The following is a 14872-nucleotide window of genomic DNA, read 5'->3' as shown; positions in this document are numbered from 1 at the left end:
AGGTTGACAAAAATGGCTTCTTTAACTCCTCGCTCATACCAACAATCCTCTCTGGCTAAAATGCGTACGTTGCAATCCTGAAATGAGTGTCCTTTGTTGTTAAGATGAAGGTAGACAGCAGAGTCCTGGCCTGAGGAACTGGCTCTCCTGTGTTGAGCCATACGCCTGTGAAGCAGTTGTTTGGTTTCACCAATATACGAGTCCGTGCATTGCTCACTGCACTGAATTGCATACACCACGTTGTCCTGTTTGTGTCTGGGTATTCTGTCCTTAGGGTGGACCAGTCCTTGGCACACTTCCCAGACAACTGAATGCACACCAAAACCCAGCTGTTTTCAGTGGCTCACAGGAGGACAGAGAGAATCAGCATTCCATTGATCACCTTAACGGGCAATCCATTGATCACCCTAACGACTCTCGAGGCCATTCACATTCAGCCCCCAGTGACCCACACCAACAGGATGACTCAACGACACCTTAGATGAGCTTTTCATCCATGAGAGGATAAATACCTGATACTCCCTACCAGTCAGACAGAACTGAAGAAGCCTTTCGGATGAGAGGTGAAACGTCTTCAAGAATCTTCAAGCAAGTCCAGTTGCTCTCTTTTACCACCCACAGTTACTATGACCTGGATGACTGAGAATCTTCACAGACAAATTCAAATTTATCACTTACCAAACTGCATCTAATTATTCATACACCTTAAGAGTTCTTTTGCGATGTGGGCGAATTCAAAAGTATTTAGAACAGCAGATAGACACCACACAATTTCAATAATAATGGAGTTTATTATAAAAAGATAAAAAAAGGAAATTAATAAAAAAGGGGAAAATAAGAATTTAATAATTGAATGGCAACAGAATGAAATCTTTATAGCAGAGTAGGTGTATGTGGGTGTAGCCGAGTGATTTACACTAGACACCATGTGGTCGTGGCCTAAGGCCACGTGTTTAGCTTTGTGGCTAACAGACAAAGAGGCTAGGCCTAGTGGTGATTAGCTTTGTATGCTAACTAGACAAATAAAAGCTAGGCCTAGTGAACTATGTGTGTCAAAAACCAGAAATTAATGATTAAAATACATTCAAACAGTCATCTGTAGTTTATATGGCTTTAAATGTAAACAGGAGAATTACTATCAAGGTTGAATTAAACTTAGGACTTAGGATATTATCTAAAGCTGAAATACCGGCCTCCTGATGAGAACAAAGGAGAGGAGGAGGGGTCGACACATGTTTCCTTTTGTAGAACAAAGGAATTTAGCTCTCTTGCTAGCTAAAACGTGTGAAACCCGGATACGTGTGAGTAATGAATTAGAATGTTAAGGAAGAGGGAGAGAGAGAGCATGCAAGAGCTTATTGATTAACCAGTTTAAATCAATAGTACCAAATAATAGAGAATCAAAAATAATAGTGTGCACACTTATTCCTGAATATAACTTCACACTTAGTGAATTAATTACTGACTAGACTAATATTATTTTGCCCAGTGCCAGCCTTAATTCAAAAGTCTCGCCTTTCTGTAGAAAGCGGAGAATCTCTGATGAATCAGATGTTCACAGGAGCCTGGAGAGGTTCTTTGGAGAAGCTTCGCAGTTTGTGAGGAGAAAAACTCTGTGCACGAGTCTAAAGTGGAACCCGCCGTTCTTCTTTAAAACTCTAACTGCTTTCACTTGCAGTGGCGCACGCTTAAAAGAAAATGGAGGAAAAACCGGTTTTTAACTCGTTTGAGTTGAAGCTCGCGTGTTTCCGGTATCTGCCGTGATCAGGAGCAGACACAGAGAGGAAATCGCGTTGGAGCGTGTTTCGGATGGTCCGATGGTGAATCTCTTTATCTGGTCTGTCCCCTACGGAGTTCAGACGCAAAAGAGGAAGATGGCTGATTTCCAACTCTTTTTGGGAAGAAGATGGGTCATGCAGGAGGAGCTGTGAGTGAATGGTCCCGCCCAGCGTGACGTGATCACGCGGAAGTTGGCTGGGAGTTGTAGTTCTTAGACACAAAATGGCACATTATCCCTACATTCCCCCTTTTGGTCTCAGGGGTATGACGGAGTCGTAGCACTGAGAGCACCATACCGTATCATCGCCATGTCCATAGTCCTTGAGGTAGACCTGTTCTGCACAGTTCATGGTGTCCTGTGAAGACTGTATAAACTTGTGAGTTCCAGTGAGACAGTTGGAGGTAGATGCACTTGAGCATATAATCACCATAGGCACTTGGGCATATAATCACTATCTAACTAGACTAGGGTTACCTCAGAGTTCAAACAGTGAACGTTACATATTTTTCCAGTGAAGACTACATATATACTTCATTTCAGTGCAGGCTACATATATACTTCATTTCAATGCAGGCTACATATATATTTCATTTCCTAACCAAAGAAAATAATAAAACAAGAAAAGAGAGGAAGTGGAGTAAAGGAAAGAGGTGTTAGTGTTTAGGGTGTTAACCTAATCTTCTGGCACGGTAACGGCAACAGATGGTTTGGCCAGAAAGCGAGCGCTACTATGGCCGAAGCTGTCAGGAACGCAGACCCCTTTATCCAGCTTGGCGTATAGTGTCGCTATTCGTTTGTGTAGCATGCATGCGATGCCAGCAGAAAAGACCCAGCCACAGAGAAGTCCCAAAACAATCAGACTTATGGTAAATTCTAGGTCAGGTGACTCTCTGACCCGGTTTGGGGAGAGTATGGTCGAAACTCCATTCTGATCTACACTAAATTTCACCGTTTTGGTCCCTTTAACCAGCAATTGCTGTTGGAGGGTGTTACTGATCTCAAGATCATAACCTTCGAAGGTGTCTATCATCTCAATCTCCGAATCGTACCTGTCAGTACTAAGATGGTGTAGGGTGATGTCTCGTCGTCTTCCGCTTATCCGGGACTGGGTCGCGGAGGCAGCAGTCTAAGCATGGAAGCCCAAACTTCCCTTTCCCCAGACACCTCGGCCAGCTCCTCGGGAAGAACACCGAGGCGTTCCCAGGCCAGCCGAGAGACATAGTCCCTCCAGCGTGTCCTGGGTCTTCCCCGGGGCCTCCTCCCGGGGGGACATGCCTGGAACACCTCCCCAGGGAGGCGTCCAGGAGGCATCCGAAAAAGATGCCTGAGCCACCTCAGCTGGTTCCTCTCGATGTGGAGGAGCAGCGGCTCTACTCCGAGCTCCTCCCAAGTGACTGTGCTTCTCACCCTATCTCTAAGGGAGCGCCCAGCCACCCTGCGAAGGAAACTCATTTCAGCCGCTTGTATCCGCGATCTTGTTCTTTCTGTCATTACCCAAAGCTCATGACCATAGGTGAGAGTCGGAACGTAGATCGACCGGTAAATTGAGAGCTTCGCCTTTTGGCTCAGCTCCTTCTTCACCACGACGGACCGGTAAAGCGACCGCATCACTGCGGAGGCTGCACCGATCCGCCTGTCGATCTCATGCTCCATCCTTCCCTCACTCGTGAACAAGATCCCGAGATACTTAAACTCCTCCACTTGAGGCAGGACTTCTCCACCAACCTGGAGAGGGCAAGCCACCCTTTTCCGGTCGAGAACCATGGCCTCGGACTTGGAGGTGCTGATTCTCATCCCAGCCGCTTCACACTCGACTGCAAACCGCCCCAGTGCATGCTGAAGGTCCTGGTTTGAAGAAGCCAACAGGACAACAACATCCGCAAAAAGCAGAGATGAAATCCTGTGGTTCCCAAACAGGATTCCCTCCAGCCCCTGGCTGCGCCTAGAAATTCTGTCCATAAAAATTATGAACAGAACCGGTGACAAAGGGCAGCCCTGCCGGAGTCCAACATGCACTGGGAACAGGTCTGACTTACTGCCGGCAATGCGAACCAGACTCCTGCTCCGTTCGTACAGGGACCGGACAGCCCTTAGCAAAGAGCCCCGAACCCCATACTCCCGAAGCACCCCCCACAGAATACCATGGGGGACACGGTCGAATGCCTTCTCCAGATCCACAAAGCACATGTGGACTGGTTGGGCAAACTCCCATGAACCCTCGAGCACCCTATGAAGGGTATAGAGCTGGTCCAGTGTTCCGCGACCAGGACGAAAACCGCATTGTTCCTCCTGGATCCGAGGTTCGACTATTGGTCGAATTCTCCTCTCCAGTACCCTGGAGTAAACTTTCCCTGGGAGGCTGAGAAGTGTGATTCCCCTATAATTGGAGCACACTCTCCGGTCCCCTTTCTTAAAAAGAGGGACCACCACCCCAGTCTGCCACTCCAGAGGCACTGTCCCCGACCGCCACGCGATGTTGCAGAGGCGTGTCAACCAAGACAGCCCCACAACATCCAGACACTTGAGATACTCAGGGCGGATCTCATCCACCCCCGGTGCCTTGCCACCGAGGAGCTTGCAAACCACCTCAGTGACTTCGGCTTGGGTAATGGACGAGTCCACCTCTGAGTCATCAGCCTCAGTCTCCTCAATGGAAGACATGACGGTGGGATTGAGGAGATCCTCAAAGTATTCCTTCCACCACCCGACAATGTCCCCAGTCGAGGTCAACAGCTCCCCACCCCCACTGTAAACAGTGTTGGCAGAGTACTGCTTCCCCCTCCTGAGGCGCTGGACGGTTTGCCAGAATTTCTTCGAGGCCGACCGATAGTCCTTCTCCATGGCCTCCCCGAACTCCTCCCATTTCCGAGTTTTTGCCTCCGCAACTGCCCGAGCTGCAGCACGCCTGGCCTGCCGATACCCGTCGGCTGCCTCAGGAGTCCCGGAGGTCAACATGGCCCGATAGGACTCCTTCTTCGGCTTGACGGCATCCCTTACTTCCGGTGTCCACCACCGGGTTCGGGGATTGCCGCCACGACAGGCACCGGAGACCTTGCGGCCACAGCTCCGAACAGCTGCGTCCACAATGGAGGTAGAGAACATGGTCCACTCAGACTCAATGTCCCCCGCCTCCCTCGGAAGCTGGGAAAAGCTCTCCCGGAGGTGGGAGTTAAAGACCTCCCCAACAGAGTGCTCGGCCAGACGTTCCCAGCAGACCCTCACCATACGTTTGGGCCTGCCAGGTCTGTCCAGCTTCCTCCTCCGCCAGCAGATCCAACTCACCACCAGGTGGTGATCAGTTGATAGCTCAGCCCCTCTCTTCACCCGAGTGTCCAAGACATGGGGCCGGAGATCAGATGAAACGACTACAAAGTCGATCATCGACCTCCGACCTAAGGTGTCCTGGTGCCACGTGCACTTATGGACACCCCTATGCTCGAACATGGTGTTTGTTATGGACAAACCGTGACTAGCACAGAAGCCCAGTAACAAAACACCACTCGGGTTCAGATCGGGGAGGCCGTTCCTCCCAATCACGCCCCTCCAGGTGTCACTGTCGTCGCCCACGTGAGCATTGAAGTCCCCCAGTAGCACAATGGCGTCCCCAGTCTGATCACCCCTCAGTACCTCTCCCAGGGACTCCAAGAAGGCCGGATACTCTATACTGCTATTTGGCCCGTAGGCACAAACAACAGCAAGAGCCCTCTCCCCAATCCGAAGGTGCAGAGAGGCGACCCTCTCGTTCACTGGGGTAAACTCCAACACATGGCGGCTGAGCTGGGGAGCTATAAGCAAGCCCACACCAGCCCGCCGCCGCTCACCACGGGCGACTCCAGAGAAGTGGAAAGTCCAGCCCCTCTCGAGGAGCTGGGTTCCAGAGCCCAAGCTGTGCGTGGAGGTGTGACATTCCATGTCCCAACAGCGGCTGGTAGGGTGATGTCACCTATGTGAATGGTGGCTCCCTGTGGTACACTAAGGAACACTGTTTGGTTTGGGATTTTCATTCTTGTGGCTGTGTTGTGCTGGTTGTATGACATCAAGATTTCAGTTTTTGGAGTGTTAACAACCCACCGACTACCAGCTCTTTCTACTCTAGTTTCCATATCCTCGTCCTTTGCGGACATTTGACCTACAGTGGTGCTTGAAAGTTTGTGAACCCTTTAGAATTTTCTATATTTCTGCATAAATATGACCTAAAACATCATCAGATTTTCACACAAGTCCTAAAAGTAGATAAAGAGAACCCAGTTAAACAAATGAGACAAAAATATTATACTTGGTCATTTATTTATTGAGGAAAATGATCCAATATTACATATCTGTGAGTGGCAAAAGTATGTGAACCTCTAGGATTAGCAGTTAATTTGAAGGTGAAATTAGAGTCAGGTGTTTTCAATCAATGAGATGACAATCAGGTGTGAGTGGGCACCCTGTTTTATTTAAAGAACAGGGATCTATCAAAGTCTGATCTTCACAACACATGTTTGTGGAAGTGTATCATGGCACGAACAAAGGAGATTTCTGAGGACCTCAGAAAAAGCGTTGTTGATGCTCATCAGGCTGGAAAAGGTTACAAAACCATCTCTAAAGAGTTTGGACTCCACCAATCCACAGTCAGACAGAAAGTGTACAAATGGAGGAAATTCAAGACCATTGTTACCCTCCCCAGGAGTGGTCGACCAACAAAGATCACTCCAAGAGCAAGGCGTGTAATAGTTGGTGAGGTCACAAAGGACCCCAGGGTAACTTTTAAGCAACTGAAGGCCTCTCTCAAATTGGCTAATGTTAATGTTCATGAGTCCACCATCAGGAGAACACTGAACAACAATGGTGTGCGTGGCAGGGTTGCAAGGAGAAAGGCACTGCTCTCCAAAAAGAACATTGCTGCTTGTCTGCAGTTTGTTAAAGATCATGTGGACAAGCCAGAAGGCTATTGGAAAAATGTTTTGTGGATGGATGAGACCAAAATAGAACTTTTTGGTTTAAATGAGAAGCATTACTTTTGGAGAAATGAAAACACTTCATTCCAGCATAAGAACCTGATCCCATCTGTGAAACATGGTGGTAGTAGTATCATGGTTTGGGCTTGTTTTGCTGCATCTGGGCTAGGACGGCTTGCCATCATTGATGGAACAATGAATTCTGAATTATACCAGCGAATTCTAAAGGAAAATGTCAGGACATCTATCCATGAACTGAATCTCAAGAGAAGGTGGGTCATGCAGCAAGACAATGACCCTAAGCACACAAGTCGTTCTACCAAAAAATGGTTAAAAGAATTTGGAATGGCCAAGTCAAAGTCCTGACCTTAATCCAATGGAAATGATGTGGAAGGACCTGAAGCGAGCAGTTCATGTGAGGAAACCCACCAACATCCCAGAGCTGAATCTGTTCTGTATGGAGGAATGGGCTAAAATTCCTCCAAGCCGGGGTGCAGGACTGATCGACAGTTACTGGAAACGTTTAGCTGCAGTTATTGCTGCACAAGGGGGTCACACCAGATACTGAAAGCAAAGGTTCACATACTTTTGCCACTCACAGATATGTAATATTGGATTATTTTCCTCAATAAATAAATGACCAAGTACAATATTTTTGTCTCATTTGTTTAATTGGGTTCTCTTTATCTACTTTTAAGACATGTGTGAAAATCTGATGATGTTTTAGGTCATATTTATGCAGAAATATAGAAAATTCTAAAGGGTTCACAAACTTTCAAGCACCACTGTACACACTTTTGTTCTGGTGCTTTCGCCCTCAGACCGCAGAGGCGATCTGTAGTGTCTCTAATAAATGGGTTGCTTGGGCAGACCCAGTGGATGTCTTTAGTGGAAGTACACATCTCTAGGTTGGGAATAAAGTAGACAGAGGGGTTGTCGTCGTGGTATGCTACCATGGGTGGTGTTTGTATGTGTATATGGACATTGTCCTTCCAGAAACCTACGTTGAGGACAGACTTGAGTCTATACATGTTGTTTCTCTCAATGATGGGTAGATTTAGTATGAAACCTATCTCGAAATCTTGTGGACTCTCAAAAATGGGGATAGCACTACCGAGACTATATGCCAGGTGTATTTGCGAGGAATGCACGTCTCTAGTAGTAGTAGTGGATTGTAGTATATTCTTCACCAAGCTAAGGGGTGTGAGATACGATGGGACCTTGCCACTACTCAGGGAACTGATTGAGTCACCTACTTCTCTAAGCAGGTCTTGCATTAAATCCCTTACTACTCTGACATTTGATCTCGTTCTTGATTATTTCGGCCAATTTGTCTACAGTCTGCATAGTGTTATGGATTAGATCAGTATGCAGGTTAACGGTTAGTATAGTTCCCTGCAGGGATCTGCCTAAGCCCTGCAGCTCGTGTTGTTGGATAAGCAGTTTCTCTCGGATCTCTGGCATTTCCTTTTGCAGAATGCTAACTTCCTTTTTCAGCGTATTCAAACTGACTGTGTTGGCTGCAGAGAGACCAATAGAAAACAAGGATCCAATGGCAGATGCACCGATAATTAAACCCCTGAGGAACCTTTTCTGACGTGTTTTACCACTCAGTTCTTCCTCGGTGACTATGAATTTCTGTAACTGTTCTAGCATGTGGGTAGTGGTGCGTTTAGCGTGTACAACTACATTAGATATCTCGCCATTTGGTCCATTATCGTTGCTCGAAGGTATCAGTGACCTGAAGTGTTTGCGGTATACGGCCCATGGGTCTAGCCGGGCGCATACTCGTTGAGTGTGGATGCAACAGTTTGTAAGAAGGAGCCCAGGAGCCTCCTGCAGGATGATGCCAGCTGGGGGGCCAGGCTCCACCACCTCACTTGACTGACTCAGTTGTAGGGTGAGGAGGATGCACAGGATTCCGAGAGAGTCCATTCTGTAACGTACAGAAGGGTTTTTTTTTTTTTTTATTGGGCTGATAAATGTGATCGGGAGTGTTAGTGTACGCTTAAAGATAAGTGATGCATACAAGCTAAGTAGACAGGATGGGCCTAGCTATCGTCCACCCCCTTTTGGAGTGAGGACTGTTCAAAAAGTTTGCTTCGATTATTATGGACCCATCGATATGAGAGCGTTTGATTAGGTCGGGGTGTCCTAATGTGATACACGACGGGGAACGGTTTTCCCACGATTGAAAGGTCTCGACCAGGATGGTAGGAACTTCTCTGAGATTCGGGCATAGTAGGCTTTGTGTTCTACACTTGAATCGAGATTCTTTTGGGCACCTGTAAAGGTTGACTGTAGGTAGCGTCGTAGGTCGCTGACATATTGATGTGCGGTGTATGCAGTTGCGACGCTCATGTCCTCTGGTTTGTATAGGAGATGCGGGAGAACCATTTCTCGCCCAGTCATCATCTCAAAAGGTGTGACTCCAGTGGTGCGATGAGGGGTGGACCTGATGGCCCTTAGCACCAAGGGAAGTTTCACATCCCAATCTTTACCATGGGGGGTGACATACTTCTGCAGCGTGCTCACAATGGTTTGATTGGCTCGCTCAACCTGACCAGAGGATTGAGGGTGGTACGCGATATGGAATTTCGCCTCGACGCCTAACGTTCCACAGCGCAGCCATTACACCAGCAGTGAAATGGGTGTCTGTGTCTGAATCGATGAATAGAGGGAGGTTTTTCAAAGAATTGTGGCCACTAGGGGGAGTCGCGATGTCGGATGTTTCGACACCGGACTCAGTGTGCAAAGACATGAACTGAAGTTCATCAGAAATTTGATCTCGCGTGGCACTTGGTTGATCAGTGTTCGCACTAATCTCATTGCAACGAGTTTGTGCATGTTTTGTGGGATCCAACGACTGTGGGATTTTGATTTGTGTAAAGCTGACTAAGTTTATATTGCAGGGCTTGGTTGGGATTGGGTCGCCTTGTGAGAGCTGTGTGTCAGAGATGGTGGTGAAGACTGTAGTGCACGTGAGAGGTGAATTTTGTGTGTTTGCCTTCGCCACCAGGGAGGGCCCTACATCCTGACCCTCGCCTGCTGTTTCAGAGGGATCTCCTCCCCCTTTCATGAGATCTACTCGTGGTTCCTGGCCTAGTCATGCCAGTGGGTAGCTTTTGTCATTTTTTTCTTGGGCTCTTTGGTTTTACCGGTTGAGGAATTTGACTGTTCCTGTAACAGTTTCCTAAATTCAGCCAAGCAGGCCTTTAAAGAGTCCAGTTCTGAGTGGGACTCGTCAGGTTGGTCCGAGTCATTGTGTTGTTCATTTCTACCTCTATGTTTAGTGTTATGGTCGGAACGCTCCTGCCATCTCTAGCCAGAGCGGGGATGACGGTCTTGCTGCCAACCGCTTTGTTCCTTATGACCCTTTTTACATGATGGGTGGTTGCCATAGTCACTATGACCTTTCCATCGGTCTCTCCTGGCCGATTCTCCCACTCGCCTTGGTGATGGCTCGGCAAGGATCGGGCTGGACCAGGAGTTTTCCAGGTGGGTCCCCCTTTCGGTGCTTCACCTCCTAAGGTTAGCGGGGGCTTGTCCTCACCTTGGAGGCTAAGGACTCTGGGATTATCCTCATTCCCTTTTGTGGGTTTGATGATGGTCTCCCAGGTCATTTGGGCTAGTTGCCTAGTTTCCTTCATCGAGTAGCATTTTGCCGACACATCAGTGTGACTTGATTCCGCACGCTTGGGTGGAGGTTATGTAAGAAGAGGGATTTGAAACCCCTATCATCTTCTAAACCTGGTGCGTTGCTACCCTGGAAGTAGGTGCTACGTAGCCGTCTATAATACTCACAAGGTGCCTCAGTCCGTTTCTGCCTGATTTGTATTGCACACAACGTTGCAGAGGTTTCATCCGTGTACGGCGCATATTCTTCTCTCATGTAATTGCGATGTTTCGAATAACTATCGCGAACGTCTGGTGGTAGTGTCTCTAAAAAGGCACGGACGCTGCTACTGGAGGTCTTCCAGACCAGTTTCAGCTTCTCTCGCATTGTGGCTCTCGGTAGGTCCATCAGGCACCGGTCAATTTCCCGTAAATAATCATTTACGTGGGTTCTTTTATTATCAGGATCGAATCGCTCGATATCTTTGGCAAGTAGGTCAATTTGCCGTATGCGGAGGGCTTGGTGCGCGTCTTTACGCGACCCCCTTCGCTCTCCCGAGTGCTCACTATCTGAGCTACTCTGGAATTGCTCCCGTTCCACACGAGAGTCGTAGTCTGATTCACCCGAAGGCAGATCAGGGAAGCTGTAGCGCACTGACCCAGGTGTGCTACGGGCCTGGGCTCGGGATGAGCGCAGGGCGACTCCACCCTGGCTAGATGACGACGGAGTCGTGTAGCGAGTTGATGGAGGTTGGCGGGGCGCCTGGTGCTTGACCAGGTAATCCTCGGTGTCCAGTTCGGACGCCTCTTCCCGCTCTAAACTTTGACGCATAGTTGGGGGTCTCTCGCGCCCCTCGCACCCTTCTTTGGGGTTCTGTTCCTTGGCAGCCCTTCTGGCGCCTTTCTCGGCTTTCTCTAGCCTTTCGGCGCACTCATCGAGGGAGTCCTTCAAGAGGCTGCGCTCCCTAGATAAATCATTGACCTCAGCTGTCAGCTCAGCGTTGCTGATGGTCAGCCTGTCAACCTCTCCGTGCAGGGATCTGATCTGTTGATCAGTATTCTGGAAGTGTAACAGGAATAGTTTACCTAGTGCATCTTGGACACTGATTGTTGTTCTCTTTGGATCTCTCATTTGTGCTATTGAGTTGATTATGTTAGCTTGGCAATCATGCCTACTCATGCCCCTAATGGTTGCCCTATCGGAGTCAGAGCAGTGAATGAGGTCTGCGATGACCTCAAAAAGAGACACGTCTTGGCCGTTGTTTTCAGTCTCTGAGGCACGAGGGGATGCCATTTTATTTAGATTGGTTAATTACCCAATCAATGAGTTAATTATTAATCAATTAGGATTAATTAATATTAACTATGTAATTAATTAATTAACAAAGTTTATTTGTTTGGAGATGTTCTCTTATCCTAAATTATCAACAGGTTGTTAGAATTTGTGATATGGTTATCACACTCCTGTTAACCGTTTTAACACACCTGGGGATATACCGTAGCAGTGCTGAATCCACTGGTAGCTGGATCTGCTGTAACAATACTCAAGAAGTCGACAAACCAATCTCCTCACACGGGGCACCAATTATGTAGGTGTAATTAATGATTTTGTGTATTCAAGATTGGATAAGTGATCAATCTTTAATAATTACATGAAATCAGTCTCATTAAATTTGAAGGTTAATAGTTAAAATGAATCAATCCTATTGAATTGTTTAATTTGACTCATTTGAATTGAATCATACCATAGAATCAGTCTCATTGAATTGGTTGAAGTGAATCATTTAAATGAATCATCCAGTGAGTCATTCAGTGAATCAAGTGAATCATTTAGTGAATCAAGTGAATCATTTAGTGAATCGTTTAAAGAATCAATTGAAGAATCGTTCAAAATTTGATAATTCAAATTTATCACTTACCAAACTGCATCTAATTATTCATACACCTTAAGAGTTCTTTTGCGATGTGGGCTCCTTCAAAAGTATTTAGAACAGCAGATAGACACCACACAATTTCAATAATAATGGAGTTTATTATAAAATAAAAAGGAAATTAATAAAAAAAGGGAAAAATAAGAATTTAATAATTGAATGGCAACAGAATGAAATCTTTATAGCAGAGTAGGTCTCTGTGTGTGTGTGTGTGTGTGTGTGTGTGTGTGTGTGTGTGTGTGGGTGGTGTAGCCGAGTGATTAGCTATAGACCCTTTTCACTCACGTGACCTTCATAAACGCGACCGCCATTTTGGACATGAAGAAATAACGGTTTATGGCACAGACCCTTTCGGTTCTTGCTCATCTAGCTGCTACAATGACTGCTTAGACTGCAACAATAATACCTAACACACATTTAAGTATCCATCGTAAAGACGTGAAACTCGTCAAGTGACGAGTGTGTTCATTGATAAGCCAACACAACCTAAAAGTAGACAGACCATCACACTGCCCTGGCGCTGTGTACAGTTTACCTTCTATGTTTTGTGCACTCACTATTTGCCATTACTTTCTCCAACCCAGTGTTCGAACTATGCCAGTATTTTCGGGGGGTCCCTTTTTTTCCCTTGGGGGGTGGGGTGGGGTGCTTGCGCTTGTCTCAGAGCGCGGATCTCCAAACACATGAGAAGCCTATCTTACGCACATATCACGCGGACTCCACACCTCCACACACGCATCGCGTCTGAAGTCATAACTCATCAGGGAAAATCGTGTCCGTATTGGCATGTTCAAAAAACAACCTCGCGTCAACAATGATACCACATGCAAGAAAAAAAAAAAAACATTCAGGCTACTCAACACATCTGATCCACAGCAGCACCAAAGCATCACTGGAAATCATGTCAACAACCAATCTTCCATTTCAACACGCGTCAACAAACAAATGGCACCACAAACATGAACGAATCGGTCAGGCTACCGATTCCAAACCCACAGCAGACGAATAATTAAATGCATCTTACCTTAAAGCAGAATTGACCACAAAGGAAGTCTGTTGGCACACTTCCTTTCTACTAGTTTGTGTCCCCAACCTGGCAGCAGCAGTCATTGTCATATCGGTTTATTTTATCTTTGATGTAAACACAACACCGGATATGCAAATGCTTCCCGTTACACACGCTTGCTATGTCAATAAACATAATTTTGCCAATATTTTAGAGACCATCCATCTTCTCCGTCGGTCAGCATCTGTCGGGATCCGATAAAATGATAAATCTTGCCTTGTGTGTTGATGGCTACTACATCCAGGTGCACAACAATATAATGGCATGATGGAAGTCTTGCTGAAAGTAAAAACTTTCTTTGATGGCTATATTCCTTTCGATGCTTCGCCGTCGTTCCTCGTTGTTGGCTGTGGTAGACTACTGGTAGTTCATGTCCAAAATGGCGGCCGCGTTTGTCGTGACGTCACGTGAAAAGGGTCTATATGGCTACACTAGACACCATGTGGTCGTGGCCTAAGGCCACGTGTTTAGCTTTGTGGCTTACAGACAAAGAGGCTAGGCCTAGTGGTGATTAGCTTTGTATGCTAACTAGACAAAGAAAAGCTAGGCCTAGTGAACTGTGTGTGTCAAAAACCAGAAATTAATGATTAAAATACATTCAAACAGTCATCTGTAGTTTATATGGCTTTAAATGTAAACAGGAGAATTACTATCAAGGTTGAATTAAACTTAGGACTTAGGATATTATCTAAAGCTGAAATACCGGCCTCCTGATGAGAACAAATGAGAGGAGGAGGGGTCGACACGTGTTTCCTTTTGTAGAACAAAGGAATTTAGCTCTCTTGCTAGCTAAAACGTGTGAAACCCGGATACGTGTGAGTAATGAATTAGAATGTTAAGGAAGAGGGAGAGAGAGAGCATGCAAGAGCTTATTGATTAACCAATTTAAATCAATAGTACCAAATAATAGAGAATCAAAAATAATAGTGTGCACACTTATTCCTGAATATAACTTCACACTTAGTGAATTAATTACTGACTAGACTAATATTATTTTGCCCAGTGCCAGCCTTAATTCAAAAGTCTCGCCTTTCTGTAGAAAGCGGAGAATCTCTGACGAATCAGATGTTCACAGGAGCCTGGAGAGGTTCTTTGGAGAAGCTTCGCAGTTCGTGAGGAGAAAAACTCTGTGCACGAGTCTAAAGAAGTGGAACCCGCCATTCTTCTTTAAAACTCAGTAAACTGCTTTCACTTGCAGTGGCGCGCGCTTAAAAGAAAATGGAGGAAAAACCGGTTTTTAACTCGTTTGAGTTGAAGCTCGCGTGTTTCCGGTATCTGCTGTGATCAGGAGCAGACACAGAGAGGAAATCGCGTTGGAGCGTGTTTCGGACGGTCCGATGGTGAATCTCTTTATCTGGTCTGTCCCCTACGGAGTTCAGACGCAAAAGAGGAAGATGGCTGATTTCCAACTCTTTTTGGGAAGAAGATGGGTCGTGCAGGAGGAGCTGTGAGTGAATGGTCCCGCCCAGCGTGACGTGATCACGCGGAAGTTGGCTGGGAGTTGTAGTTCTTGGACACAAAATGGCGCATGATCCCTACA

The 14872-nt window shown here is 46.6% G+C and overlaps 1 protein-coding gene across 1 annotated transcript in view; it reads left to right on the top strand.

The window, feature by feature from the left end:
- Nucleotides 1-14872, top strand: part of riok3 (RIO kinase 3 (yeast)) — a 149491-nt gene that overhangs the window by 125545 nt on the left and 9074 nt on the right. The gene's annotated exons all lie outside the window — the stretch shown is intronic.

The sequence above is a fragment of the Neoarius graeffei genome, chromosome 5, assembly GCF_027579695.1.
Source record: "Neoarius graeffei isolate fNeoGra1 chromosome 5, fNeoGra1.pri, whole genome shotgun sequence".
Classification (NCBI taxonomy): domain Eukaryota; kingdom Metazoa; phylum Chordata; class Actinopteri; order Siluriformes; family Ariidae; genus Neoarius; species Neoarius graeffei.
The sequence above is the reverse complement of the archived record's forward strand: the minus strand, read 5'-3'. Positions and strand labels throughout refer to the sequence as shown.